Here is a 25,368-nt window from a genome sequence, read left to right as displayed (position 1 = left end):
AGCCTGTGAGCGTGTTGGCGAAGTGGGCTGATCACATGGCAAAGGCTGAATTATCAAAGAGCAGCAGAATTGAACATTTCCTAAACCTCCATTGATGACATTTTAAATGTAAAACCTATTGATGTGTTTAGCACTGACTTGTTGTTAGTGATACTTAATGTATAAGAATGTGTGGATCTAGTGACTAGGGAAAGATTGTCATTATTTAAACAGCCCTTTCCTTAGGCTCAGAAGATACTAGAGAACAAAGAGGCCCCAGTAAGTGCCTTCTCTGCTGCTTTCTCTCGGAAGGGTCGTAGCTGGTGCTCAGGGCCCGGACATCACCGCTCTCTCCAGAGGGCTTTGCATGGTGTGAAGAGCCACTGTAGTCAAGAAAATCTGAAAATCCTCAAAAGTTAATAAAAAACAGTGCATGAAAAAAATACTTTGTAAATGTATTTATGTTTAAATAGCTAAAGGGAGGTACTTTAAAAAAAAAAAAGGCTGAATAGTTAGAAATAGTCTGGTGAAGCAATGTATAAAAATACACAGAACACACTGAATTCAGCTGTAGAATATCATTAATCAAGTGTTTACAACCTCGTGAAATATCAATAATATATTTTTCTTTGTTTCAGTGCTTCTTTTAAGAATACTCAGAAGCCATAATCAAATGTTTAATCCCTTGGGAAAAACTGAGTCTCTGATAGCATTTAATGACTACATTAGTTATAGAGCTTAATTTTTATATGTAAACAAAAATAGGTTGCTGATCAGGTACTCCTAAAGACTTGTAGCCAAAAAACAAAACAAAAAACCAGCAGTGTTTGCTTTGAATTTGCTGTTTTCTTTGCTTGCAGAAATTGAATTCTGATTAATCAGAGACATTTGTCTTTACTGTGTTGGGGACCTGCATTGATTTGGGACACTGTCTCCGTAACCCAGGACCAGTTCCCTTTATTCAGATCCGCAGCAGAAATAAACGTGGAGGCTAACTTCCTTCTGAGCCTCTAATTTGAATTTAATCTCTTGATTCCGGAGTCTGTGGTGCTGGTTTAGAGGGAGAGTTATGACAGATGCAAATTAAATTTGGCACATAAAGCATAGGATGGGGTAAGAAGCTGTTACTCAGTTTGGGGGTGGGGCAAACAAACTTCTTGTGCAAAGGCTATTTTAAATGGTTCTGTGGAGACTAGTGACTGAAACAATGATGTCACCTTGAGTTATATAATGCCAATTCCAAAAGCAATTCCTTTCCATGCATGATTTTGCAAAGGAGCCTGTTTGCATCATGGAGATGTACTACATAGTGGTTTCTCATATGGCCCCTAATTAGCAGTGATACCTGTTGTGAATATGAGCTTGTCTTCTCGGTGTCGGTGCTTCTCCACGGAGGCAATGCGCGGTGGGCGCCCTGGGCAGTGCAGGCACACGCCCCAAGCCTCTCCCGGAGCCGCCCTGCCAACGGCCGGCTGCGCCTCTGCGTGACGTGTGCACAGCCGTGTGCATCAGCCTGACGGCAGTTACTACAACTCATGTGCCCATTCAGGAATCTGCTTAACGTGTATTCGAGTTCAGAATCTTGACATTTGAAATGTGGGTGCTCTTAACATGACAAAGGTTATTCTATGGTGTTTTGTTATCACATGACATATTAATAGTTCACAATGCAATGTTGCTGAAGCTCGATTTGCCGAGACTGCATATGATAAAGAAATTAAATGTCTACCAAGGGAGTTGAGTAAAAATTAGAGCCCCAGCTCAGCAGCTGCGGGAAATGGTGCTCTCCTGTCCCACTGACAGGAGGGGGTGTCCCTGGTTTTTTGCCTAGATTGACAGCTGAATATTGCACTGATTTCTATAGCAAATATGTTTAAGTGAACTTTGTTTCCCTTTTTTCTTATTTGTGGGGGAGTTCGGAGCATGATTTTGATGTCGGTCCTCGACATTTTTTTATACTCTTGACGTTGTCGATGACAGATTGAGGACAACTACGCTGTGGCCACGGCAGACCACTGCCTCCCACCGAAGAGCCAGTGGGCGTCAGCCCCAGACACTGCCCTTCCCTGCGAGGTCTGCACCCTGAGGGAGGCAGGTGACCGGCATTTAATGTCAATATAAGGAGATCTGTGTTTGCTCTGGTGTTAAACACCATCAAAGATGACGCCTATTAACTGTAGTCCTCTTTGCCAATTCACTCATTCCCAGAATGTCCCAAAATACCACCATTGCTTCTCCTCAGATTCTGTTTATGCTTTGGAATGATGGCATCAAAAAGGCCATCATAAAAAACTATTTAAATATAATTATAAATTATTTTTATATAAATATATATATTGAGTTTAAGTTTTGAAAAGGTGGAAAAGAAACCAATCTGCCAAGCTCAATTTAAGTTATCGCGACAAACCAGAGCCATTACTCAGTTTAACTGGGAATATTAGAAATTGTTTAGCAGTCCCATAAAATAAACCTCTGACCTGTGTTCACATTATCCTAATAGGACATAAAAACATTTTGTTTTTGTTAATTATGTCGCAGTTTTTCTTTCATCTCAGGTAGCTACCTATTACATGCTGCAAATGTGTGATAGCTAACTGTAAGTCCTCTATGCCTTCATCGCCACACAGATGAACTCAGAAGTGTTTATCACCATCCTAACCCAAAGTCAAGCCTCAGCAACAGTTCTTCAATTTATAACTGTATCCGGATATGAGAGTAAACTTAGGACTGACTTTTAGTAAGAAAATGTCTGGAACGCATCTGTGTCATTGTAACAATGTCAAATGATTAGGTAAATAAGTGTACGTATGATGAGTCTCTCTCAACATAAAATACTGAAAACTAAACACTGAGAAATAGTGAAGGGTCTTCATTATTTCTTTGGATTCAAAGTATTGATTATAGCTGTTTCCCTCAAATACAACCTTAGACCACATCCATGCTTAGTGTATAGGAAGACTTTGATAAATGCTTCATAAATATTTGTTGTATAAATGAATTAATAAATGACAATAGATTTCTGGCAACAACTTATTGAAAGCTTTGTTGTTGTTTTTTTGTTTTGTTTTGTTTTTAGCCATGTGAATAGATAGTTAACACATAAAGCATTGATTGTTCTGATTATTGATCTCAATCAGAGAAGGCCAATTTAAAATTTTCATATCGTGTGTTACTTCATAGAGTATATATATATATATACATGTCTAAAAATGAAAATATCAGTGGAATTTCTAAATGTATGGGTTGTATGTTAAGACTTAGCATGTTGAGTAGGCCTTAAAAATGCAGAGATTTTTTTGAGGAAACAGAACATGTACTGCGCAGTTTTCGGAAGGGACATGAACAGTATTTGGCCACACCGTCTAAGGTCCTGGCCAGTAGCCCCGACAGAAGACAGGGAATCCCTCTGGAAAGCTCAGTCAGCGGGGTGTGCTCGGGCCTCAGGCGCCGCAGCCTGTCTAGCAGTAGGACGATCTTGCAGAAATATCTGCCTTCTGATAATTTTCATCCATGTTTTATAGTTCTGCCCTTGAAGGCATCATGGCATAAATTAGTCTAACTGATTAACAAAAATGAATTGTTGATTTTGAAGTACGGTGTGTAAGTAAACACGCGGAAGGCTAACAGTACGGAGAGGTGGTCTGGGGAAAGGAATTGACCTGGGAGACTCCAGTATCTGTCCACGGCTGTTCTAAATCACCGTCTGGAACTCGTTTAAGACTCTAGGTTTCATTGTAATTATTATTATTATACACGTATCTACCATTTATTGAGTACTTAGAATGTATAGACATTGCCAAGAGCTTTTTGTAAGTTATTCATTGAATCTTCCCAACATCCCTATAAAATTGCTAGTAATTTTTTTTCGGATGACATAATAGGCTGAGGAAGTTAAATAAATTGCCCGGGACTGAGAGCAGCAATTATTTATTTGCTCGCAGCCGTGGAAGAGGGCAATCTGGTGGAGCCCTGCAGACAGCTCTGCCTTCCGTGCGAATGCTGCTCACTGCAGCGAGCCGGCAGGTGCCTGCGGACCTGCGAGGGCCCTGCTCACCTGCCCCGGCCCTCGTAGGAGTTGTTGTCATTGCTGAGATGGCTGAGCCCCTCTCTCTAGCTCTTCACAATCTCATCCTCGGGGGAGTGGCCCAGGCTTGTCCCAAGAGGGCAAGAGAGGCCTGTTGAGACAAAGACTCAAAAACCAAAAGCCGCGCAGGTCCCTTCCCCCAAACCTCGTGGCCAGAGCAGGTTACACGGCAAACCGTGCATGATCTGGGTAAGGGGATCAGTGCCCTGCTGCTGGGAAGAGCAGCCAGAACGCAGCGCCGAGGGGCATGCGCAGAGCGTGGAGGAATCCCTGCAGCCGTCTCCGCAGACAGTGTCAACTTGCCCTCTCATGCAGTGACCTCCATCCCTTCCACAGGTGCGGTGCACAATTACTTTTTTGTCTGCCCCTTTCCAAGACACCCAAAACGCCATTCAGTCGTGACATGGGCTCGGCGTCTATGATCTGGTGATCGCTATCAACTCTTGGTGCCTATATGCTGCCTGGCCTCAGCTTCTCTTCATCCAGGAGTCTGTGACCTAGACAAGGTGTCTGTCCCCTGTGCACCCAACATAAAATGACATGCCCAGTAGAACCGCTGCAGGGACCCTCATTCAGAAGCAGCAGGAATGGATGGACATAGCCATCATGTGTCCATAGCAATTTTGAAATTCAGTCGGGCACATATTTTCAGGGCTACTTACTCCAGGGACAGGGTGTACTCCTCAGTTAGGATCCAGTTTCATTCCCTCACAGTGCTTCCCCAGTCCATTGTTCCTGTCCGCTGTGGGCTCTGTCCTCTGAGTTTTGTTCTGTGTGTTTAGAAATGGCCGGTGATGGCCCGTGATGATGTCGAGGCGGTTTTCCAGCCTGTTCTGCTCACAGCGAGCTCAGAGCCTATTCTTCTCTTCACTGTGCAGGTCCCTTCCGGTCCCAGCTCCCAGGGAGGCCAGGGTAACGCTGTTTGAATCTACTAAGGGCTGGCTCCCTGCCTCAGGGTCGCATCCATAACTATTTATTGTCGAGACGGACTTCTCTCCATGGGGAACATGTGTCACTGCTGTGGCCCCGCGTCCTCGGGGGTCTTAGAATCAATCTCGTCTTCTTCAGAGAACCTACTAGGACCTGCTCTAAATTCTCTAAAGTCTTCACAAAATACCTTGTACTCTCTTTGATGTGATCTTTACCCTGAGCTTTTTTCTTACTTTGAACATCATTTTTTTTCTAGAAGAAACAAAGTATTTAAAAATGGTTTATTTCCCAATCCAGCATGTCCTGGGCCTTTTGCGTGGCCCTAAGTTGAATTTATTTAACAACCTGCCTATGTCTTAATTTAGCTTGTTTCCCTGTCACAGAACCTTGCTGGACGTGGGCAGGAGCACTCCGCTCCGTCCAGGCGTTCTTCGGCCTGACCCCCCACGGTGCCCCGCGGAGTCACCAGCAGCAATGTCCCTACCAGTGGCTCCATCACCAGCAGCACAGCTGCTCTCCCGCCTGCAAGAACCACCTGGGTGCTGCCACGCCCGTGGGCGGTGCGCTCGCCATTCTTCCGGCTGCACCACCAGTGGCCTCGGGTCTTCAGTGCAGGCTCCCTCGGCCTCTGTCTGAAAGCCACGCAGCACACTTTAGACTGCGTTACTCTCGCCAGTGTTTCTGTAGCATTGATCGATGGCTGCGTGTCCGACCGCCCACAGGTCAGTGGCTGAAAAGACCAGTCGCCTGCTGTTGCTTCCGTAGCTTGGCAGTGGGGTCAGGGCTCAGCGGGAGGCACCCCGTCCACGAGGTGTTGGCTCTCCTCACTCGGGCTTCGCAGTCAGCTCACGGTCGGTGCGGGGCCTCGCGGCCAGCCTGGGCCTGACTCCACGTGGTCTCGTCTCTAGGAGGCTGCACCGGGCGGGCTCCTGGGCGCAGTGGTTCAAAAGGCAGGAGGGGACACGGTGAGGCTGAGGCTCAAAAGTCGCACCATGTAACGTCCACTGCGCTCTGCTGCTCAGCACAAGGCATGAGGCCAGACCAGTGTCCCGGGGCAGCGAGGGGCCCTTCTCATCCACAGGCCTAAGTTCGCCAGAATTTGAACCAAGGTCTGTTCGATACAAACCCAGGCTCTCTCCTCTCTCTCATGCTGCTTCCTAATCGCTCCTCTCTGGACCTCATCGCCTTATGTCGAAAATGGAGGTGGCGGGCTTGACTCCACCGCATTGGCCGAGCCCCGAGACCCGTGGAGCAGGTGCCTGTGCCCTCCAGTCCCCGCTTCAAGCAGAGGGGCACCCACGCTCTCACTTCTGTTTTGGTTCTGCATCCAAGTTCATGGAGAGAGAGACAGGGGGAGAGAGAATAAAGACAGAATACTTATTTAAACAACCTTCTTGGACTCCATCGTCCTCGAAAGCTTCTCTCCTCTTCGGCCATTGGGTACAGCCCAGTGGCCCCCTGAAGTTCCCCAGCGACAACGCTCCCTCTCTAGGGCCGCCGGGCTAGCGTTCGCTCTGCCAGGACAGCTCTGGCCTCGGCCTCAGTACCCGGCTCCTGCTTCGCATTCGGTTCGCATCGCGAATGCCCCTCGGAGAAGTCCTTCCTGCCCACTCACAACTGCTCTCTGGGTCACTCCGTGTAGTGACCACCTCATGACATTTTATGCCCGTGACCACATCTTTGTCCACTTGCTTCCTTTCTGCCTCGCCATTAGAAATCAGCTCCACAAGAAGAAGGACGTCGACGTCCTTGTTCACGACGGCAAGTCCAGGGCCAGGAACCGGGTGGGAAGGTGCGAGGTGCAATCTTTGGATGCGTGAATAATCACGGGCCTCTAATTGGAACCCAGTTCCACAGGAGAGCTCTTCACAGGGGGACAGCCCACTGTCCTAACAGCAAGCCTTTCCGTTTTCTCCTGAGCAGTCCTGTTCTCCTTCCCATAACAAGACCTGCTGCCTTCTTCCACGTAGGTGTCCGTTCCCCACGCAGATCTCAGGAAATGTGTTTCAGTCCACATTATCCTAGTTGACAAGTTGCATATATTTGCCCAGATTGCTGACACCTATCAACCAGAGAAGAACTCAGAAATAACATTGTCAGGACTGTAAACGCTGAAAATAATACTTAGATTTGCTAAGAAACATTTCACAAATATATTACATAATATTGTGGAGCAGGGTGGGGACGTCTGGCCTGTGGGCTGTATGAGCCCATGAAGTCATTTGGCCTGGCCGTTGAATTGTAATTCAGTAGATCTGGGAGCTTCCTCAAAGCAACATAAATTGATATTAAGTGAAGCATAATATAATGTAAATTTTGAGGGACAAGCAAGGAACGTCTATTATGGGATAGACAGAACACATTTGAGTACATGACAAGACAGGCACTTAATGCTTCTCTTTGGCTGCCTGTGGCCCATCTGCCTGTGTTGTGGTGACTCAGAGGACAGTCAGGGCCAGGCAGGCTGGGAGCGTACACGCTGTGAAAGTGTTAACACACTGTGGGAAACTACAGTGATCGGTGATGATGAGATGAGATGTGATGAGATAATTCCTCGCGATGTTGATGACCTTGCCTCCAATGATTTACTACGATGTTGTTGACTTCTTTGTCGACATAGACAATAACTTCAATTCAACCTTTATCCACACATCCATGATCAACAATCCTTGCATAAACAGTCTCTCAGATGAAGATTAATAAAATTACAGTACACAGGAAAGACCTCAGGAGTCGATGATACGAATGTTGGATGTGTTCCAATCCAAGATGCAGGGTTAGAACAGCGATCAAAGCAAAATAATCACATTGCTGGTGACATACACACTGGGCAGTTATTAAAACTTACCTGGTGTGACATCCTACAAATGCCGACTACAAAGAAAAGTTGATGCAGAGTGTGGATCTTTCTAAGAGAATTAGTCAAATGATTATTTTTGTTGAAGTCAAAGGCAAACCCGTGTACCTAGTTTGTGGCGATGTGTTAGCAGTAATGAAAAAAGCCAACCTGGAGCATCATTACAGCTCAACACATGCTAAACTCAATGCAGTGGGGGGCCAAATGCATCTGGATAAAATCAGTGCTCTTCAGCGGAGTTTGGAATCACAACAAACTGTTTTCACTAGGCCTCATTGTGACAGGGAAACTTCCTCAGACGAGTTCTGTAGTGAGTAAGGTTATGTAGTGAGTAAGGCCTTAGCAAAGACGCTGAGCCTCGTGCAGAGGGAGCGTGTTGGAGTGCGTGGTGGCTGCTGCGTTGTTAGCACGACAGAGTCAGATTGTTTCAGTGTTAGTTTGTCTTGGAGACCGTCTCAGATCGGATTCCTGACTTGGCACAAGACACACTGAAGGATTCTGCAGGAGATTTCCGATTTGTCTTTCTGGTCTGTGATGAGACAGTGGACATAACAAATGCTGCCCAACTGATTGTTTTCGTTCGTGGGATAACTGTAGACTTTGACATGGGAGAGGAACTGCTGTCCTTGGAAGCCATGTGTGGCACCACAAGAGGTGAGGACTTGAGAGACTTGTTTTAGGAATGAAAAAACTCAAGCTAACATGTGAAAAGTTGAGTGGCCTTACTACAGATGGAGCGCCAGCCATGGTAGGCTCGCAGAAAGGGTTCATTGCATTTGTCAAGAAAAAACTGAGTCATGATCCAAGTGATTTAATTCTATGCCACTGCATCACACACCAAGAAAGTCTCTATGTGCAGTCCTTGTGGCTCAACAGTGTGATGTCAAAGGTAGTGTCATGCATACATTTTGTCAAAAGCAGAGGGTTTAACAGCCACCAGTTTGAGGAGATACTGAGTGACCTTGACTCTGAGCACGGAGATCTGGTTGATCACTGTGCAGTGAGGTGGCTGAGCCATGGGAACATGCTCGTGACGTTGTACGAACTTTGGGATGAAGTCAAGCAGTTCATGGAGATGAAGGGGAAACCTGTCAGGGAACTCAATGACAGCAAGTGGCTGTGTGACTTAGTGTTCATGGTGGACATTACCAAGTACCTGTCAGAGCTGAATGTCAAGCTGCAGGGCCCCAACCAGCTTCTCAGCTCCCTGCTTTCAAGTGTGGAATCATTTGAAGCTAAATTAAGGCTGTGGAAAGTGCAACTCGAAAGGAATAACACGGTGTATTTCCCTATTCTAGTAGGACAAAAGCCTTCTTTGACACTTGACTATGCTGGTGAATGTGCAAAACTAATTGAGGCATTTAATGAAAGATTCAAGGACATGAAAAGTAAACAAATGGAACTGAACATCTTTGCTACACCATTTAATGTGGAACCAGCTGATATGCCTGATAACCTATAACACGAAATCATTCAGCTGCAAGGCGATGATGAGCTGAAAGCTAGATACAACCACCTCCCACTGCCTGAGTTCTATAAACGTTACATAAGCAGTGATGAATTTCCCACGTTGAGGAGACAGGCATTGAAATATGCACCTGTGTTCCAAACAGCTTACTGCTGTGAGCAGTTCTTCTCAAAACTTACCATTGCAAAGCGTGGACTGCGCTCCAGACTGACCGACACAAACCTGGAGAAGCAGTTGCGAGTAGCATCATCAACACCAGCTCACATGACTCACCTCACCAGAGAAGCAGCTCCAGCCATCACCTTAGAGTGAGTTCATTAAATGTCTGACCAAATAGAGCAGGCTGATTTTTAAGTTGATAATTTTGTATAGCCTGCGAATGATGTTATAAACATCCAGATGGCCATGGCAGAAGAAAGGTCCCCGCCCCTGCTGTCGAGGCTGGTTAAGTCTGTTTGGATTATGATACAGAACAATCATAGTTACTTTGGCAACTTGTTTTAGAAATAAGATCTGGATTTTTTTTTTTTTTATGATTAAATGTAACATTTATTTTTATCATTAAGTTTCTTCATTGCCTTATCATAAAAGTCCACGAAACAAATGAACCGCCCAGTGCGTGGTTTTCACTGCCATAGTTCTAGTTTCAAATTTGGTCCATAATTCATTTCTATTGATTGAGTGGTATTATCTTCTGGTGTATACTTATGCATAAACTAAGGAGTTATAATTATTAAAACCTATTCAATGTAAACAGCTCACCTTGGAGATTTTGAAATGCAACACGACAAATAATTTCCATGTGGGAATAGCTTGATTCTGACCTGGTTAGGTGCTCTCTTTGTGATTTAGATTTTATTTGATTGGAATTCAAAAAATTGACTCATTGTCCTTAGATAAAGCTGACCTGGTTAGGTGCTCTCTTTGTGATTTAGATTTTATTTGATTGGAATTCAAAAAATTGACTCATTGTCCTTAGATAAAGCATGCATTTACCCGAAGGCTGCAGTTCACATGAGCGGCCTTGGGAGATTCCGTTCGAAGGCTCACGTCCAGATGAACCATTTCTCCTGCAAAGCAACCCTGCTCGCTTCAGCAACAAAGCGGCGTGCGCCTGCCCGTCGGTGTGCACACTTGCAGTGTTGAAGCGAAATCTTGCAAGTTAGAGTGTAATAAAAAATACAGCCCCTCTCTCCACAGAGTTTTAAAGTAATTACATTTGCAACCACGCCATGGATTTCAGACTTAGTTTGTTCAATAGGAAATGCAGATTATTTTTCCAAATACAGGTTAATGCACGTACATCTAGCATTAAGTTTAAATTATTTCATTGTAGCCAAATATATTTTTAACCAGGAACATTATTAAAGTTACACAAATTGCTCTCATTTTTTTCTTTTTCTTTTTTTTTTTTTACCTTTTATTTCACATTTTGGACTAGTTGACTATGAAGCAGACCAATCAATTTTCCAATATAATTATGTCTTCCCTTCTTTTCTGTTTCTGGCTGTGATTTCACACTTGTTAATTAGTTAATCATTTTGGTAGAGTGGACAAGGGGAGACTCAAATGGACTTTTTAATATAAATTGACGTGTACAATTTGATCTGAGTTAGCTGGTGGAGAACTTAACTTATAATGGAAAATACCTCTTATTCAGTTCTTATTTTGTTTGTTTTTTAAGCAATTGATGTCAAGGTTAATGGAAAATTCTCATACTTAGGGCTAAAGGAAATTTCCTTAAAGTATAGTCCTGCTGTTTAAAAAACTGATTCTACCCTTATTCTGTCTCACATAATTCTTTTGCACATTTTAAATTTAACTGGTTAAGAACAATCATATTCTGGGGATGTTTGGATGGTACAGTCTTTGGTTGAAATCAACATGGCTTGAATTCCAATATATCCACTTTGGCTTTGTGGTTTTCTTATCGATTCTCAGCAAGGTTCGTGGTCATTAGCGTTAAGGATACTCTTTACCCTTCCTTAAAACCTTTACACACAAACCCAGTGATTTTCACAGTCAAATTTTTATTTAAGACATACTTACACTGTTTTAAAATTGGGATTCTCCTCCGGCTCCTTCTCCTTCTCACTTGCAGTGGACCACATACATGCTCAGTCACCACTGAAGTCAGGTGTGACTAGATGCTCCAGGCAGTGACTGGTTTTGTAGAGAAACCTTCAGCCCACCTGCCTTTTCAAACCCCAGTGACCTGTATCCCCCGACCTGCCCACCTGCCTCTTCGTGAGCTGTGTCCGCTGCCCTCTGCTGCCCTGTTCCGCCTCTTCGCCTGCAAGGTTCCCACGGCGTCCCAGATGTTTGGAACGACGCACCTTATTTTCTGCCAAATTCACCCTCAATTAAAGTAAAAAATGTATCTAAAAATGTCATCATTGACTAGACTAGCTGTGTTCTGAGAGCTCTTACAAATACCCTACATATATATCTGCAAAAAATGATCTTTGCTGTGGAAAATGTAATCTCAAGAGACATAGGATGACAGAGTGTTGACATAAGGCAGCAGCCTTCTTAGACTAAAAATATTACTTAATAAGCAGTGTTTTCCGCTATTTTTAAAGAAGAAGGATGACTTCATGTTGGAGCTGAGTGTTTACTGGAGGCAGAAGGGAGAGCGTGTGGACGGCCCTGGTCAGACGGTGCCCAGCACGCCCACGGCTGAGCAGCTGGTGTTCAGTTAGTGGTGGCACAGACAACCGGGAAGGCCTCTCGGGCTCGGGATTTAAATGTGGTTGTATAGACAACAGGGAGCCCGAAGAGGAATTACCTAAATCAGTTTGGAAATCACTGTGAATCATAGTGTAACTCCCATTCATTATTTCAATAATAACTTCCACTTTTCCCCCCATGCCAATCTCTTCTGATTCAGCCAGTGTAGTCACCAGGCTAACTAACCAATTCAATTATGAAGGAATGGTCAATATTCTTTCTTTCTTATTCCTTTCCATTAACAGAAGATTTCATGATTTTTAAAAGTCATTCAATAAAATTCATCTTTTAAAATATTTCTGAAAAGAAAAAAAGGTAAAGAATTGTTTTTTTCCTTATGGCTGTTGGGACCTCATTAGTTACTGATCACAACATCCTCAGAAAGGGGAGTATTTTACAGGGGTCAATAGTAGGTGTTGCACAGTGGGCGTGTGAGCTTAGAGGAAAGTGTTTTAAAATTTTTTTTTTTTATGTAAAATGAATAAATGTTGATGTGAATATGAAAATACCATGTTGTGAATCCTGGCTTCTGAACCTCTCATAGTTCACTGAGAGCCAGAAAGTGCCCTGACCCTGCAGTGACTTCCATCAGTGTGTGTGCGATTTGTGTCTACAATGGCTCTAAACGTGAGTGGGACTTGGTCTAGTAGGTTTGTTACCATCATAACTAGCTAGTATTAACATAAATAATAAGAAAGGGGCAAGGGAAGGGCCAGACATTGTAGGCATGGTTGTCTGGGCATCTTAACCAGGAAGCTGCAACTTTGCACTCCCCAGGGAACCACCCACCATTCCCTGCAGATCACTGGGGGAAGGGGTCCAACAAAGGGGGATGGATATATGTGTAGTGGAGTCAGGGTGACATGGGGAATGTGCTGCCTGTCAGTCCAACTTGGGAACAAAAATAATTGGCTAGAGGGGCAGGGCCACCACAGGCATGCAGCATTTTGGGAATATGTAATCCACAGACCAAAGATTGTTCTCTCGTTCCTCTTGCTTCGATCCTGCTTCCTTGTGCTGGCCTGTGCTCCCCCATAGCCATGTGGCCCTGGGACCCCATACACAATGGGCTGCAGCTGGGAACACAAGCTCAGCTAGCCAGATGCTGGACTGGACTGTGCTTCCATATGGAACAGAAGCCCTGGACAGTGGCTCAAGTCCTAGCTCTCTCTCTCTGCTGAAGGGAAAATGGAACTTGTTCCTCAGCAGGACAGAGGGAGATGTGACCTTAGAAACTCAGGTTTAATTCCACAGAAATAAAAACTTTGCACAATAGCTCATCTTCCCACAGGGGGCCTCAGGACATTCTTATTCCAGCAGCACCTCAAGAAGCCCATCTCCACCAGCAACAGGTGGGGACACAGAGGACTCCCCACTGATAACAGGTCTCCACACAAATAAAAAAAATGTACTTGAAAGACTACAGGCATAGCCAGCCGTGGAGCATAACTCGTAGTATGTGCAATTTGAAGTGTTTTACTTTAAAACGTGAAATAAAACATGGTAAGAAATTGGTTTCATAGCTATTTTTAGAGCAGGCACCTAAAATGTCTTCAGTGTTGGCCTACCAGTTTTAATAAAGGACGAGTTTATACACAGCTCAATAATTAGACAGGCTCCGAATGGACTTTTTCCTTTGCTCCATACTACTCCCCACCGCTCTGTCCAGAACCGGGTCACACCACAGGTTGAAGAGCGGGAAGCTGCGGCGCTCGGGTGTGCTGGAACGCGGGGAGACGGAAGGCTGTCACAGCAGTCAATAAGATCTGAGAGGTGTTGACTAATTGCCTGCTAATTACACAGTAAATTGTCTAATTAAGCTGATGGTTAATTAGGGTAGCTTGCACAGCAGTCTTGTGGAATTTGTGTCTGATGTCTGGGAAGCAGCTTGCGTAATTGGCAAACTGGTAAGCATTGGCAGACAACAAGGCTGGAAAGCTCACGCCGCGGATGACGGAATACTCTTTCTTGGAAACAAAAGGGTTGTCATTTCTATACCGAAGATCTTGTTTCAGCTTTACAGCTGTTCTGAGGTGAGCAATTGAGAAATACATTTGAAGCCTAAGCTACGTGAGTAAAGGAGGCTTGAAAATGAGCCTTAGCGTATGTGGCCTGCCATGTCAGCTCCAAGGCCCAGCGTCACCTTCTATTATAGACGCGTTGTGTTCTTCCTGTTCCTGCTCTTAACAAGTTCTCTGCTATTCATGTGCAAAAAAAGATAATGCCTTGCATCTAAGGAAAAGAAATGTCTTGTTACAAAGCCAAAGAAGATCAATATGACTGATTAGAACAGAAAATCTTTGAGTTCATTTAGTTTTAAATTTAGGCATCACCATTCACTGTACAGTGTTAAACATAATAAAGTATATGTTTGGATAATACATCAAAGAACTAAAAAAATTTCTTTGTCATCAGACAACTTTAGTTTTATCATATATACAATTTAACTGTGCAACTGGCTTTTACTTTTAATTTAGTATAAATGTAAAAACAGAATATTTCAATTTCTAATCCATCAAATTACAGGTCCTTTAGAGTGAAGCTGGGCACACACCCAGCCCCCTTCATGAGACATGGAACACAAATGATCCCTTCTGGTACCATTGCACCACATTCTGACACTCCCTGAGAATGTTGAAATAAGATTTTGAATAAAACATCAGGTTGCAGTTCAATTTTTAATTTCTTGAGGAAACACCATATTGTTCTCCACAGTGGCTGCACCAGTCTGCATTCCCACCAGCAGTGCACTAGAGTCCCCTTTTCTCCACACCCTTGCCAGCACTTGTTGTTTGATGATTTGTTGATGGCTGCCATTCTGACAGGTGTGAGGTGTGAGTCATTTAATTTGTATCTCTCTGATGGTTAGTGACATTGAGCATTTTTCCATATGTCTCTTGGCTATTTGTCTGTCTTATTTGGAGAGGTGTCTATTTAGATCCTCTGCCCATCTTTTAATTGGGTTCTTTCTCTTCCTTTTGTTTAGTTGTATGAGCACTCTATATATTTTGGAAATTAACCCCTTATCTGATGTATAGTTGGCAAATATGCTCTCCCGTATAGTGGGCTCCCTTTCCATTTTGATGGTTGTTTCTTTTGCTTTGCAGAAGCTTTTTAGTTTGATGTAGTCCCATGTGTTCATTTTTTCCTTTACTTCTCTTGCCCTATCTGATGTATCAGTGAAAATTCTGCATGTGATGTCCGACATTGTGCTGCTTACATTTTCTTCTAGGAATTTTATGGTTTCACAAGTGACAGTTAAGTCTTTTATCCACTTTGAGTTTATTTTTGTGTAAGTTGGTGGTCTAATTTCATTTTTTTTACGTGTAGCTGTCCAATTTTTCCAATACCATTTATTGAAGAGACTGTCTTTTCTCCATTGTGTACTCTTGACTCCTTTGTCAAATATTAATTGAGCATAATGTCTTGGGTCGATTTCTGGGTTCTCTGTTCTGTTCCATTGATCTATATGCTTGTTCTTGTGCCAGTACCAGGCTGATTTGATTACATTGGTTTTGTAGTAAAATCTAATATCCAGTATTGTGATTTCTTGTACTTTTTTCTTCTTTTTCAAGATTGCTGTGGCTATTTGGGGTCTTTTTTTTTTTTCGTTCCATATAAACTTTTGAAGTATTTGTTGAAGTTCTGTGAAATATGTCATTGGTATTTTAATGGGGATTGCATTGAACTTATAGATTGCTTTGGGTAGTATGGACATTTTAATGATGTTGATTTTTCCAATCCATGAACAAGGTACATGCTTCCATTTTTTATTTCCTTTTTCAAAGTCCTGTGATTTTCTACAAACAGGTCCTTTTCTTCTTTGGTTAAATTTATTCCTACGTATCTTAATATTTTGTTGTTGCAATAGTAAGTGGGATTGTTTTTTTAGTTTCTTTTTCTATGTGTTCATTATTGGTATATAAAAATGCCAACAATTTCTAAATGTTTATTTTGTATTCTGCTACTTTGCCAAATTCATTTATTAAATCTAGTAGCTTTCTGATGGAGTCTCTAGGGTTTTCTATGTACAATATTATCTCATCTGCAAATAATGACTGTTTCACTTCCTCCTTTTCAATTTGGATGCCTTTTATTTTTTCTTCTTGTCTGATTGCTGTGGCTAATACTTCTAGTACTATGTTGAATAAGAATGGTGAAAGTAGACATCCCTGTTATGTCCCTGTTCTTAAGGGAAATGGTTTGTTTTTGCCCATTGAGTATGACGTTGGCTATAGGTTTGTCATATATGGTCTTTATTATGTTGAGGTATGATCCTTCTACTTCTATTGCTGAGAGTTTTTATCAAAAATGGGTGTTGGATTTTGTCAAATGCTTTTTCAACATCTATTGATATGATTATATGATTTTTATCTTTCATTTTGTTTATGTGGTGTATAACATTTATTAATTTGTCAATATTGTACCAGCCATGCATCCCTGGAATAAATCCCACTTGATCATGGTATATAATTTTCTAAATATGTGGCTGGATCCAATTTGCTAAAATTTTGTTGAGGATTGTAACACCTATGTTCATCAGGGATATTGGCCTATAATTTTCTTTATTTGTAGTGTCTTTGTCTGGTTTGGGGATTAGAATTATACTGGCCATATAAAAAGAGCTTAGAAGTCTTTCTTCCTCTTGAATTTTTTGGAATAGATTGAATTGATTAGGTGTTAGTTCTTGTTTGAATGTTTGGCAAAATTCCCCTGTGAGTCCGTCCTGACCAGGACTTTTGTTTGCTGTGGTTTTATTGATTATCACTTCTATTTCCTTAGTTATTAATGGTCTGTTTAGGTTTTCTGACTCTTCCCAGTTGAGTTTTGGAAGACTGCATGATTCTAGGACATTGTCCATTTTGCCTAGGTTGTTGAATTTGTTGGCACATAATTGTTCATAGTATTTTATTACAATCCTTTGTATTTCTGTGCTGTCAGTTGTTACTTCACCTCTTTTGTTTCTGATTTTATTAATTTGGATCCTCTCTCTTTGTTTCTTGGTGAGGCTGGCTGAAGATTAGTCAATCTTGTTTATCTTTTTAAAGAACCAGCTCTTGGTTTCATTGATCTTTTGTATTTTTTTTTAGTATCGATGCCATTTATTTCTGCTCTGATCTTTATTATTTCTTTTCTTTTACTAACCCTGGGTTTTTCTTTTTTTTCTCTTTCTAAATCTTTAAGTTGTAGGGTTAGATAGTCTCTTAGACATTTTTCTTGTTTCTTGAGGTAGGCTTGTATTGCTATGAAATTCCTTCTTAGGGCTGCTTTTGCTGTGTTCCATAGATTTTATGTTGTTGTGTGTTCATTTTTATTAGCTTCCAAGAAGTTTTTTTTTTTTTTCATCTCATTGAGATCCATTCATTGTTTAATAACATGCTATTTAGCCTCCATGTATTTGAGTGTTTTTATTGTAATTATTTTTTAGTTTTATGTCATTGTGGTCTGAGAAGATGATTGATATGATTTCAATCTTGTAGAGACTTAGTTTGTGTCCTAACATGTAGACTATCTTTGGGAATGACCCATGTACACTTGAGAATAATGTATATTCTGCAGTTTTTGGTGAAATCCTCTGAAAAAATTAATTAAATTAATTTGATCTAGTGTGTTATGTAGGGTCTCTGTTTCCTTATTATTTTTTGTCTAGAAGATCTATCCAGTAGTATCAGTAGGATGTTAATGTCACCCACTATGATTGTATTGCTGCTGTTCTCTCCCTTGAAGTCCTCCTGTAGTTTTTTAATATATCTTGGTGCTCCCATATTTGTTTTATTTTTTTTAATCCTCACCCACGGACATTTTTCCATTTTTTTGTTCAGATAGAGTGGGAGGGAGAGAGAGGAACAGAGAGAGAGAGAGAAACATCGGTGTGAAAGGGACACATCGAGTGGCTGCCACCCACTGACCAACCAGAGCTGGGGACAAATTGCTACCGAGGTATGCACCTTTAGCGGGAACTGAACCCGGGTCTCTCTGGACTGCAGGCTGACACTCCAACCACTGAGCCAAACCGGCCAGGGCCTGGTACTCCCATATTCGATGCGTATATGTTTGCCAGAATCATGTCCTTTTGTTGGATTGATCCTTTTACTATTATGTAGTGATCTTCTTTGTCTCTTATTATGACCCTTGTTTTTATGTCTATCTTATCAGATATTGCTATACCAGCTTTTTTTTTTCATTTGCCTGGAAAAATTTTTTTCCATCCTTCATTATCATTCTATGTGAGTCTTTTGTTCTGAGGTAGGTTTATGTATAAAACATATATATGTGTCATGTTTTCTTATCCAATCAGCTACACTGTGTCTTTTGATTGAAGCATTTAAGTCATTTACCTTTAAAGTTATTATTGATAGGTACTTATTTATTGCCATTTTTGTTCTTTATGCCTGTGTTCCTCTCTCTCTCTATTTCTCCTCTTCTTCCTCCTCCTCCTCCTCCTCCTCCTCCTCCTTCTTCTTCCACCACTCCCTTTAACATTTCTTGCAGTGCTGGTTTGGTGGTAGTAAATTTCTTTAACCTTTTTTTTTTGGCTGTGAAGCTCTTTATTTCACCTTCAATTTTGAATGATAGTCTTACTGGATAGAGTAGTCTTGGATAAAGTCTTTTGCTTTTCATTACTTTGTATACTTTATTCCACTCCCTTCTGGCCTCCATTGTTTTATTGAGAAGTCAGCTTATTTTCTAATGGGAGCTTCCTTGTAGGTAACTTTCTGTCTCTCTCTTGTTGCCTTTAAGATTCTTTCTTTGTCTTTAACAACTGCCCTTTTAATTATGATGTGTCTAGGTGTGGGCCTTTTTGGATTCATCTTGACTGGGACTCTCTGTGTTTCCTGGGCTTGTGTGACTTTCCTTTTCCAGGTTAGGGAAGTTTTCTTTTATTATTTCTTGAAACAGATTCTCTATTCCTTTCTCCGGTTCTTCTTCTGATACCTCTATGATGCAAATGTCCTTCTGATACCTCTATGATGCAAATGTTGTTATGTTTTGTATTGTTCCAAAGTTCCTTTAAACTCCCCTCATGTTTTTTAATTTTTGTTTTTAGTTGCTGCTCTATTTGGGAGTTTTTTTCTACTTTGTCTTCTAGCTCGTTGATTCAGTCTTCAGCTTCTTCTAATCTACTATTGAATCTTTACAAGATATTTTTTATATAAGCTCTGTCATTCTTCATTTCCACTTGATTATTATTCATAGCTTCTACCTCTTTTTTTCTTTTTAATGCTGGTGTAGTTCCCATTAAGTTTCTTATAGTTCTCACAAAATTGTTTGAGCGCCCTTAAAACCATTGCTTTGAATTCTTTATCTGAGAACTTGCTTGCCACCAGTTCCTTTTCTGGTTATTCCTCCTTTTCTTTCATTTGGGGGTGGGTTTTTTTGTCTCACCATTTTATTAGTCTTGTAGTTCAGGGTCATGCGAGATGTGATGGGCCATGTACACAGGTTGATGTTTATCAGATAAGACTGCTATGGCTCCCAGTCTTGGTGTGGTGGCCTTCTTGTGAGACCCAATGGAGTAGTCTCCTTTATCTTCTGAGCTGGATGCTATAGGACAGATCCTTCTGTGGGTTGTGTGGTGTCTCCTGTTGAATTTGGGTCTTTATTGCTGTTACCTTTTTGTGGGTGGGCTCAGTCTTTGGGGTTGTTAACTATGAGTTTCAACCCTGGCCCTGCTCTTTATGAAGCTCACTGAATTTTTCTCCACTGTAGTTGGATTTGGCCCCTTGGGTATAGGTTCCTGTCCTCTTGGGCAGTTCTCTGGTATAGGCCAATGTGAGTCACTGTCCCTTCCTTGTCCTTGGCTTCCTGGCTGGAGCCCTGCAGGGTGTGGTCCCAGGTAGTCCTATGAGCTTGGCTTCCCTAACCCAGAGGCTGGGTCACCTTTAGGTCCAGCCACTTGTATGTATGTTTTCCGGGATGCTTTCCCTTCCCCCATGACACTGGGCTCTGTGGGGTATCAGGTCCAGTCAGGGGGGTTTCCTCAGATTTGTGTTGGGGGTGGTGCCTATATCTTGCAGGTGGGGGCAGGCAGTCTCTTCCTCTCTTTCTAATGCCTCAGTTCTGCCTTAGTTGCTGACACCCCACCCCAAGCAGGTGAGAATAGGAAAAAAAAAGGGGGAGGGTAATGGAAAGAAAGAAAGAAAGAAAGAAAGAAAGAAAGAAAGAAAGAAAGAAAGAAAGAAAGAAAGAAAGAAAGAAAGACCCTGCTGCTGGGGTACCGACCTTCAGTTCTGTGCTGTTCCCTGCTGTGGAGGGAGGGACACCTCTTCTCGCTCATGGTAGGAGGAATGGGGTTCTTTCCCCAGACACTACATGGGCTCCCCTCCTCTTCTCTGTTGGTCTCCTTTGGGCATCTCTATGTGGTGAGTTCACTCACCTACTTCACCGTCTCCTCCTCTCACCTCTCCACAGTCTCCTTGCTCACGGTATTTCCAAAAATAATCTTTTTCCAGGAAATTCTAGCAAGCGCTTTAGGAAAGTTGTACCTGGCCCAGTTAGATTATGTCCTTATCCTTGAATCAATCACTATGGCCAGGTTGATAGAGGACTCTGCTCAGCCAAGCTCTATACAGTGTTTTTTTGTTTGTTTGTTTGTTTGTTTGTTTGTTTGTTTGTTTGATACGTGCCCCTAGCCACTAGGACCTAGTGGGAACTGAACCCAGGACTCTCTTGGTCCGCAGGCCGATGCCCCAACCGCTGAGCCAAACTGGCCAGGGCTATATTGTATGTTTTTAGGAGGCCAGTGCTTTATCCAATAGGCTACTGGGGCCTGCTATACTGTATGTTTTTAAATAGCAAGAGAGAAATACACTTTATGCACTTGCTAAGATGTCTTTGAATTAGCATTAACGTTGGAGATATATGTATGGTAAGTGAAAATATTTACAATTTTAGCACAAAGTATTTTTCAGTGTACTTTAAAGCAATGCTTTAAAATATAAGGTCACAGATATAGAAAAGATGTAAGATAAAAATAATCTTTATTTTGAGAATAAAGCAAAAACATATTCATTTTATTTGGAGACTTAGGGTATAAAGTCTTGGAAAATTTATAAAGAAATTATGCAAAATAGAAGAAAAGTGAATTTACCAAAGGAATACAAGGTTAAACATTGAAATTGCTTCTTTGAAGACATATCTCTGGAGGGAGGAAAATCAGATAGAGGTCAGGGTTGCAACTCTAAATATTCTATATTTTGATTTGCTCAGATTTTTTTTTTCATTTTATTCCTCAGAGAGAGAACATAAGAACTTTACTTATTGTGATAAAAGTTTGCATAAAAAGGAGTCAGGTAGATCTGGCTATCATTGTAATTAAAGTTGTAAAGAAGACTTTTTACAGAACACTACCTTTAAGAAAAATTTCTCTTTTAGCCTTACATATAAATTTCACATTTTTTCTATTAAGTCAAACTTCAGGTACTTTCCATTAATAGATAGCTAGCACAAGAATAAATTCTACATAGCATGAGATCATGCAATCTTCTGTTGAGAACTTCATGTTATACTTGATACTTTGGCCTTTAAGTGTGTGTATTTGTATATATATATATATTTGTATTTATATTATATGCTTATATGTGAGTGTGATATGTAATCTATTTTGGTTTTTAATAATTAAAATTTTTATTGATTGATTTTTAGAGAGAGAGAGATTTGTTGTTCTACTTATTTATGCATTCATTGGTTGTGTCTTGACCAGGGATTGAATCCACAACCTTGGCACATTGGAACGATGTTCTAACCAACTGAGCTACCTGGTCAGGGATCAGTTTCTTTTTTATTCATTGAAAAGATGTATCCCTGCAATTAAAAAATTTAAGAGCAAAGAAATGCAATATTTAGCAACTTAGCCATCAAGCTCATTCTAGAATTATTTTGTTTTCCTTTATAATTTACATTATATAAAATTTACTCTTTTAAAATAAACATTTTGTGTTATTTTGTATATTCACAGAGTTGTATAGCTCTCATTATCTTACTAATTTCGGAACATTTTCATCACTTTAAAAGAACACCCGTCCCCACTCCTCACATCCCACAGCCCCTGGAGACCACTAATAGATATTCATCTCCACGGATTTGCCTATTTTGGACATTTTGTATAAATGGAATCTTACAATATATGACCTTTTGTGTCTGCTTGCTTTTACTTGACATAGTATTTTCAGAGATCATCCGTGTCGTATTGTGTATCAAACCGTCATTTCTTTTTGTTTAGCCAGTCATTGGCTTGTGGGTGTTTGTGGGGTATTTTTCCTACTGTTTGCTCATTATACGTAGTATTTTGTTGAATTTTCAGATAGAAGTTTTTGAGTGGATGTATATACTCATTTCTCTTGTGAATATAATTAGGGTGGAATTGCTGGGTGAGATGGTAACTCTACTTTTAACTTTTTTGATGAACCATCAAAGTGTTCTCCAAAGTGGCTGTACCCAGTTTCCATTCCTGCCAGCAATGTGTGAGGTCTGGGACTTCTTCACATCCTCTCCGACACTGTGATCTTTTCCATTGCAGCCGTCAAAATGAATGTGAGATAGTTTCTCATCATGATATTGACTCCTAGTATAATTGATAACTAGAATAGTAAAAGTACGAAGGCCCAATAACTGCCTTCGTAGTCTTAATAACTTATCACTGTGGCAACTAGTGGATTTAACTTGCAGCTCAAATAGCTGCTATCTGCTATCCTTCCAAGATGTGTGGGCATCAGGTGAGGGGCCAGGCCGCTGGTACCTGGCATGAGAAAGTCTGAAGATGGAGTTTGGGGTGGGGTGATGGCAGCCTCTGACGAACAGCCCGTTTATGGGGGCCTGGCCTTGGGGAGAAAGGGTCCCAGGGTGCGCTGTACACTCAGTTATCTCCTGTCGGTGATTTATCTAGTTCAAGGAAGTGAAGACATGTCTGTCCCAAGCTAACCTGTGAGCACAGCACACTGAACCAGAAGCCTAAGGAGAAATACTTCATGTACTCTGGAGGAATGTTACTCTAGGATCCAAGTCAAATGTGTTTCCCTGCTTGGAAATGGTCTCATTCCAGATCCCGCAGCAACAACTGCGAGTGTGCAAAGACTTAGCTGAGCTCTGGCTCTGGTCCAAAAGCTCTGTTTACAGGGGAGGGGAATTTGTCTCAAGTTCATCAATGGTTTTGTTCAAGTTTATGTGGACGGCAGTAGGGCACTGTCAACCCTGCACTTGGCACTTGAAGCACTGTCCTTGTCATACAATGTTATTGTCTCTGCCATTCTTTGTTTATTGCTATGATCCGAGCTGTAGAACGATGACCCTGTTCTTGCTCTCAGAGAACTGAACTCTGGGCGGAGATGCCCAGGACCCAGCTCACATGCTGGTGAAGCTGCGCGAGGGACAAGCCAGCAGCTGCTGAAATGCGAAGGAGCCCAGCCTCAGTGGGGGCAGGACTGTCCCTGGGAGAAGACGGTATCTGAGAGGACTCTGGAACCATGCCTGTTGGGAGCACAGGCGACATGCTGTGGCTGAGGAGCACAGGCAGAGTCAGGCCGACCGAAAGCCCAATGGGAGTGGAGTTTAGCGTCACTAGAGGATGATGTAGTGAGAACAGGGACTGGAACCAGATAACAAAGGGCCTCATTTGTCCATGGGGAAGAGCATAGACTTTATCTTATAGGATAAGGGATGGACTTGATGCAAAGGAGAATGCGATTGGCCCAGATATGGATTTAGAAAGGTTTCTCTGATGGTGCGGAAGGTGTTTAGGAAAGAACCGTGGGAGACTGGGAGGAGGTCAAAATGGGCACCTCGACTGCAACAGGCGCTGGGCTTGGCCTGAGGGTGGAATGACCAGGAGTACGCAGGTGCTCACTTCCTGCAGTTACAGGAGCTGATGGCGGGGGAAGAAATGGTATTGGCCGAGGTGGTAGCCAGAGCCAAGTGCACCCACTGAAAATGCAGAGAGAAGACTGAAGCAGGGTGACCGCAGGGGTGGGGGCATTGCTATCATATTAAATTGAGGGTACCCAACTGTGGCTGCTGAAGGAGGAGACAGTTCCGTGTGGGTCAGCAGGTGGCCGCCCCAGCATCTGAGCTCCCACTTGGGGGAAGTGAGACCTTAGGGTCGTTTTGATTGAAGGCACAGTTTTAATACACACAGAGAAAGTAAAGTCACAGGGTGCATTGCTTACAGATCCCAGAAATGGGTGGGGGCACAGTGTGCCTGGAGAAGGGCCAGGGAGCAGGAGAGGAGAACAGGGTCGAGGCGCTGGCTACTCCCTAGGAGGTTGGGGCGCAGGGCACTGACTTGTCACAGGCTCCGCTCTGAGAGGTTAGGAAATGCAAAGCGCCAAGTGGGACACTGGGGCGGGAACCCTGAGCTCCGGTCCTGACCCAAGTGTCCAGACGGGCGTGCGCAGGGTGGTGATGCTGTGAAATGCCTGGGCAGCAGCTTCGAGCAGCTGTTCCCTCATCATAGTGACTGGGTGCCGGTGCAGGGGAGGACACAGGAATGGGGTGTGTCCGTCTTGGTCGCTCCTCACGGCTGTTCCGTTGACAGGAACACTGGAGGAGAAATCGGGTTTGTGTCCTGTCTCCAAAGTGGACTTTCAGTATCGATAAGAAACTGCCAGTGGCCACTTTCCTCTCCAGCCATAATTCCTTCTAGTATTTGGAAGGAAAGGTCACCCCAGCAGAGGGGCCGCAGTTACTCAACTGGAGTGGGAAATGTTAATATTTTTCCAGATGAGGTGCTGATGGAGAGTTCTGAGGCCTGAACTCTATTTAATTCTAAAATTAAATCTAAAACCACCATCTGAAGGGGGAAAGTTCAGTAACAGAGCAGGATGTTAAATCAATGTGATTAATTAACTTGATATAAATAACTTGAGCATAGCTGTGTTTATCTTTAAATCATGTCTCTTGGTCCCAGCTATAAAAGAAAATCTTAATAATAAGGATGATGACAATCCCCTCCTAGCCGGCTGAGGCGTCAGGCACATCTTTAACAGACTGTCCGCAGCATGGCAGTCACCTGCAGGATAGCGCTGTCGATAGTCATAAAAGCAACAACAAAACACAGGACGTCGCCACCGCTCAAGAAGGAAATGGATTCGAACTGTGAACAAAGTGCAGAGAGGCCGCGCCCCATCCAGTGATGTCTCTTCACCCCTGGACATTCACCCACCAGCGAGGGCCCCAGAGACGGGCAGGAGACACATGTTAACCATGTACTAAGTGAGGAAACTCGCCCTGGCTGGTGTGGCTCAGTGGTTAGAGTGTCGGCCCGCGGACCAAGGAGTCACGGTCAAGGGCACGTACCTTGGTTGCAGTTTGTCCCCGGCCCTGGTC

At 42.6% G+C, this 25,368-nt stretch overlaps 1 protein-coding gene across 1 annotated transcript in view; it reads left to right on the top strand.

The window, feature by feature from the left end:
- The window catches only part of DPYD (dihydropyrimidine dehydrogenase), a 587,465-nt gene that overhangs the window by 302,758 nt on the left and 259,339 nt on the right, over positions 1-25,368 (top strand). The window lies entirely within an intron of this gene.

The sequence above is a fragment of the Molossus molossus genome, unplaced genomic scaffold (assembly GCF_014108415.1).
Source record: "Molossus molossus isolate mMolMol1 unplaced genomic scaffold, mMolMol1.p scaffold_m16_p_20, whole genome shotgun sequence".
NCBI lineage: Eukaryota > Metazoa > Chordata > Mammalia > Chiroptera > Molossidae > Molossus > Molossus molossus.
The sequence above is the reverse complement of the archived record's forward strand: the minus strand, read 5'-3'. Positions and strand labels throughout refer to the sequence as shown.